This window comes from Marmota flaviventris, chromosome 19, assembly GCF_047511675.1.
Source record: "Marmota flaviventris isolate mMarFla1 chromosome 19, mMarFla1.hap1, whole genome shotgun sequence".
NCBI classification, from domain to species: Eukaryota; Metazoa; Chordata; class Mammalia; order Rodentia; family Sciuridae; genus Marmota; species Marmota flaviventris.
In genome coordinates this window covers 37424997-37431184 of record NC_092516.1, presented here as the reverse complement: position 1 = coordinate 37431184, position 6188 = coordinate 37424997, and the positions used below count along the sequence as shown (strand labels likewise).

The following is a 6188-nucleotide window of genomic DNA, read 5'->3' as shown; positions in this document are numbered from 1 at the left end:
GGCAGTAGGAGAGGAGTAGGGCGGGAGCAAACATGAAAAGTTTTTGTTTTTCTGAATGAGATCGGGCCTGGGAGTGACCTACGGCATTTCCTTCATGTCCCACCAGGGGCTCCACAGGTCCCTCTAGTGGATGGGCAGGGCAGGGCAGGGCTGGTGTCAGCATGGCACCATCCAGCTCTGAAGGGACAGAATGGAAGCTGCTGGGGCTGTGAGGGCAGCGGTCTAAATGTCAAGAATTCCCTCTCATTCCTGCTGCTGCTGCCTTCCCATCACATCTCCCTGAAGCAGTCACTTTACATGGGGCTCTTGAGAATCATGGACCCCAAGCAGGAGAGGTGCTCATAAAAGGTGGTGGTGGGGGGTGTGTCCCAGGAGGAGTCCCCTGCCCTGGTTGCAGCACCTGGCTGTGACAGGCCTCCTGTGGTGACGGCTTGCCTGCTCACAGGGCACTGTTCCTAAGTCCACCTAAATTCAGGAATCAGTACTGAGACCACAGGTGACCGACACACAGCATGTTCTGTGTTATCCAGATTTTCTAGAGTGCTTCCCTGTTACATCTCAATACTGCTGTAAGCCCAAATCAGAAGTGTAAGTGACATGGGAGAAGTCCTCATTTCAGCTCAGTCAGTGCTTCCTGTTTGGAATGCGAGGCTTCCACGGGAGTCCCTCTACAAGGTGCCATTCCTCCTGCTTGTAGCAGTGAATGGGCCACTCTTCCCTGTGCAAGGCCTCCTCTGAGTCGCTCTTGCTGTACTGCTGAGGATGGGCTGGGAGCCCTGGCCACCTAGACATCCATACATTGAGTGACCAGCAGGCGCCTCCCATCTTCAGTCATTTGCTGGAGGTCTTAGAAAGACCTATTAAATTGTCACTTCATCAGTGCTCACGTTTCCATATTTTTGAGCCAGAGTTGAGGCTTTTGATGTGATTTAACAAAAAAGGGGCATGTTTGGTGGGGGACCTCATATGCTTGCGCTCTCGTCACCAATAGCATTTTCCCCTCGGCCCTGCCGGCCCAACCGTCCTGCTGACTTCTCATACTTCGCCCACACCTACAGGCCTGTGCTTCTGAGGGCTATTAAGTTGAAAAATGGCTGACTGTCGCTGAATAAACACCGGGTAGGATGTGAGACTGCTCCAGGGCATGAGGAAGAGCCAGTGTTCAGCACCTGGGGGGGAAGGCGGCAGAGCGAAGGAAACACAGGAGAGGGGCTGGGTCAGAGCCAGGCATGGGGCACCCACTTACCTCACTTGCCCATGTGTGCACATGACACATGCATTCTGTCCACGGTGAGGCCCACGGACACCTCTGCTTTAGGAGCGGTGTCAGACCGAAGGTGGCGATTTACCCCAAAGCCTGTGAACCCAGCTATACCTGCACTCAAGATCCACCCAGGTCACTGTTCTGCTCTGACACAGTTAGTGGATGGTCACATTCAGGGGCACGCTGTACGGTAGTAGCCTGTGGGGTGGCAACTGGCTGTTGGATGGGAGGTGACACACCAGGAAGACACATGTCGTTTAAGGAAACTTTTAATAAGATTTATCAAAATGACATCTACAGAACCTGCTAACTAACCACCAAGGTAGGAAATACACTTTTTACCTGTCGCAGTGGCCCCGTCTGGGCAGTTCTGGTGCACATCGGTGCTTCCCAGGGAGGAGCCCAAGGCAGAGCATCAAGGCTCTCCGTGCTTAAGACTCCTGACAGCTCCCTGCTGTTTTGTCATGAATGCTTAGGTGCCAAAGCTACATGCCACCCCCACCTCATCCCACACCTGGGGCCTCAAGCTTCCAGCATGCACAGCTGCTCTCCATGGGTGACAAGCCGAGCACTAGAAAGTGGGCTCAGGACTAAGTGGTTCTGAATGGGGTCTGGGCATATCAACACTGAACTTCCTGATCACCTGAGGCCACAGCCAGTAACAGGCCAACTGGTTTCACTTAGTTCTAATGGAGTTAAGAAGGATGTTTAGAATGCTTTAAATCAATTTGCATAAGGTCCAAAGGTAATTCTCCAAGGTTCTAGAGATTCAAGACTCCATGAAAATCTATCTTTAAGTTTCTCCTAACTAGGCTTGTTGAACCCTGCAGGTGAACTCCCCATGTGATGGTGTGTATAGGTGAACAGGCCTTCCCCCGCCCACCCAAGTTCAGCACCCTTCACCCACCCCCAGGGGTTGATGAGTTTCTGGCTGCCAACATGCAGGTGAACCTGGAAAAACTTTTATCAGCCTGACAGATGGAGTGATCAGAACAGACAGTGTACTAGTCTGACACTGAGGTACAGGTCACTTCAATTTTTGACATCTGAGTTGCTAACCACACCTGAGGTTCCTTAGAGAGAATGGCACCAAAAATCTGCAGGGCTGAGACACACAGAGAACTGCTCATTTGCAAGGGTTTCCTATGGTCACACCCAGTGAAAGAAAACCCACCTTCCTCCAGAGGCAGGCTGCTGGCCACAGCCAGGGGAAGGCTGGGTAGGTAGCAGTCCTCACTGTGCTAATCACAGTTCCACAAGCCTGGAAGGAACCTCACGTCTGTGTACTTTTATGGCCCTCAACCCTGGCTTTGCATCTGAATCTCCCAGGACAGTAGGAATCCATGTATATGATGTTTGAATCTGGGCAGCCTTGGCTTTGTCAGCTGAGCCAAGTACATCCCACAGCCACCTGCACCAACCAGGAACACAATCTGAGAACACTCACGGCTCTGTACAGCAATAGAAGCACGTTGTCTGGCAAGAATGAGGCAGAAAGGAGCACTGAGAACAAGGGCCACTGCCCAAAGGTGCTGGTGGGCAGGCCATCTGTAGAAGCCTGGATTTCTCCAGGGAAGGCAGGCTTCAAGAGGGCTCATTGACAGAACTCTGTAGCACTGTGGCAGGATCTAAGGCTGCACTAGCACCCTTGCTAGCTTCCAGAAGCCTAGAAGAGAGAGATGAAGATCCCCACTATTTTCTAAAGGAGGAAACTCCACATGCTGGCAACTTTTGGGTCAGAAGACGCCTTGTAAGTAAGATATGGTTTATGTCCTTGCCATTAGGTGGGGAGGGAAGGGTAAGGAGTACAAAGCACCACTGTGTGCATGTGGACAGGGCACCACGGGGGCCCAGGGCTGCCCCGAATCCACACTGCTGCTGGGGCATTAAGGCAGGTCCATGGCTCTCAACCTCGTCCTCCATGGAAGGGAGTGGGGACCCTGACACAGATCCTCGGCTCAACCTAATATACCTGGACTGGGGGCGCTTAGGACATTGGCACAAGTTTTAAAGGCAGTGAGTTCACTTGGGAGGTGGCACTCAGGCCCTGTGCCAGAGATGGAGGGCCAGCAGGCACTGTGCCCAGCAGCACTGGCATGCATCTCTACAAGCTACCACTAGGCGAAGCTTTTGGGTTAGTCTCAGTGAAGACTCAGAGGTTAGAGAGAAAAGCCATGTGCAAGGCCAGCTGGTTTTTGTGTTTTAGTCATTAAAGAGAGAATGTGTGCGCACACACCATCCTCGATTAAATTGTGTCAGGAAAGGAATGCAGTTCCTGTAAAAAGAAGGCTGTGTTATTAGGTATTGCAGATTAACACCAATGTGAGCACTGGGATTTTCAGTAGTTTCATTAGTCCCCAAATCAGTAGCTAACATGGAGTTCCCACGTCCTCTTGCCTAGAGCTCGTGGCTGGGCTGGAGCCCAGCGTTCTTGAGCCAGGAATTCGACGGCGTGGATCTGAGAAGTCCTGCAGGACCACACAGGCCACAAGTGCCAACAGCCACACAGGCTGCCTCACAAAGGCACGAGGGGGCTTCCTCTCACTGCAGCATGATGTCCTTCAGGTTCTCCTGCAGGATCGTGTCTTTCACAGCATGGAACACGAAGCGGATGTTCTCGGTGTCTATGGCAGAAGTGAAGTGGTGGATCAGCAGCTTGCTGTGGTCTTGTCTCTTTCTGACAAAACACTGGACCAAGTGCTGCTGGACGTCCTCAGTTGGTAAAGTTGCCCTTGAAATCCAGGAAGTGCTTCCTGATGCTGACCATCTTCACACTCTCCACCAGAAAGTCCCCCTTCTTGAGGAAAAAAAAATATGGAGATGTTGAAGAAGAGCAGTTGATGATAGTCTCAAAGATGTTCATCGACTCCATCAGCCAGTTGGTGTGCCTGTCCTCTGTGAGAACCTTGTTGTATTAGCTAGAGGACATCATGAACAGGATTGACATGTTCTCATTAAACACTGGAATCACTTCGGTGTTGAGACCGCTGGCCACCCACATCCAGCATCTTAAGAAGGTTTTTAAGAACAATGAAGTCATGTTCCACAATCTCCTTGGTGGCCTTCCTGGTGTCCTGCTTACTAAGGAAGTAGTTCTGTAAAATACAGGACAAGGAGACATTCAGGAGAAAATAAGAACCAAAATATGGCAAAAGGAAAGGGTGAAGGCAAAAGTTACCCTAACTTTGCAAGAAGTTTAACCAAAAACTAGAAACAAATTTGCAGAGTTATACATTCACTTTGAAACAAAGTTAAAAAGGACTGAATGCCTCATTTCAAAATGAATGGAGGCTCATTCAATCTGAGGAGGAATGATCAGAAGCTCTATTGCCAAGTCCCATGGGAAGATCTCATCTAGTTTCTTCTCCAGAAGTCACTGTACTCCAAAGAGTATGGTGACTGAGACTGGATCCCTGGTTGCTTCATGGCTGTGGTGCACCTGCTGCCTAGGAATGTTTCTGTGCAAGGTACAGGATGCTCTGTTGCTATGGTGACGCCCTTCCCAAAGAGGCTCTGTGCAAGAGTCTTATCAATCTCAACCTTGGTAATCAGGCACAGAGCTTCTGAGGCTAGAAGAATTCTAAGCCTGACAAGACAACCACAATGTTTCACTAGCGCGGCTACTTCTGAGCTGGTGGCTTAACAGTAACTCGGACAATGGGCCACCTGAAGTGCTGCAGGAAGCTCCAAGCATTGCAAAGTGGAACACCTACAAGAATGTTTCTAGCCCTGTAATCTTCTAGTGCACAAAGAACACAATGCCTCCATAGTCCTTAACTTCTTGATTATGAGATCCTATGTAAATAAACTTGCTGGGCCAGCTCTTCAGTTGCGTTTCTCCATCACAGTGCAACAGATCCCAGCTTTAGCTCAACACCTGTGTGTGTGTTTTTCTTAATCCACTTCCCCTCACAGGTTTCTTGGGTTCAGCTCTGCAGGGTGAGGCAGACTATCTTTTTCTTTTTGTTTCTATACAATAGATATCTTCTTTGTTTCTCACTTCTAGAACATAACATTCCAAAACCTTACTATGACTTCATTTAGGTTTTGCAATGCTATTTAAATTTAGTCTGCAGTATATTTAATTTTCTTGTCTTAGAAAACTTTGTTTTTGCCTTTGGTTTGGTTGTCTGTATTCTTCCTTTTTTTTTTCTTCTCATAACAGGGATTGACCCCAGGGATGTTTGTCCACTGAGCACATCCTTCGCCCTTTTATTATTATTATTATTATTTTTATATTTTGAGACAGGGTCTTGCTAAATTGCTGAGAGCCTTGATAGTTGCTGAGGCTTGCTTTGAACTTGTGATCCTCCTGACTCACTGTTTTGAGCTGCTGGCAGCGTAGGCCTGTGCTTAGCTGTATTCTTCCTTCTTAGAAGAAAGAGAATGCAGAAAAATGAGAACCAGTAAGAAATAAAACATCAACAAATGAATAGGTGAATACAATTATTTCTAATGTACAAACCAGTGTCTCTAAGTTTTCATGCATGAGTCTCTCAGTCTAATTCTAACACTGTGAGGAAGCTGACGGACACTGGGTTTCCTGTCATGTTCTTCAGAAAGGCTTGTTCAACTGCCTCTCAAATGCATTGTGATAAGAAGAAACTAAAATAGAAGATGGAAAGACCTCACCTGACAATAATGGCTGCCATTGTGCCATTTAAAACTGTCTTGCCACACTGGATACCATCTGCTACACAGGTGGCTGGGAGAGAAGCCCAGACCATTTCTGGCACAAAGAGCACTGGGTGGATGTACAGCAGCTGAGACATCAACTTCTGTGGTTCAGAGTTACAAGTGGTCCCAGAAATACAGAAAATAACTAATTGCTCACTTGCCTCTTCAGAGAAGAGCTTCACTTCCACACAAATACAGCTATGGGGACACACATCTGTGCACACCCACACCCATTTTGGATTCCTCC

General features: G+C 48.6%; 1 pseudogene; it reads right to left on the bottom strand.

Moving 5' to 3' along the window:
• Window positions 1–1517: 1517 nt before the first annotated feature.
• LOC139702967 (guanine nucleotide-binding protein subunit alpha-12-like) overlaps window positions 1518–6188 on the bottom strand; it is a 75699-nt pseudogene continuing 71028 nt past the window's right edge.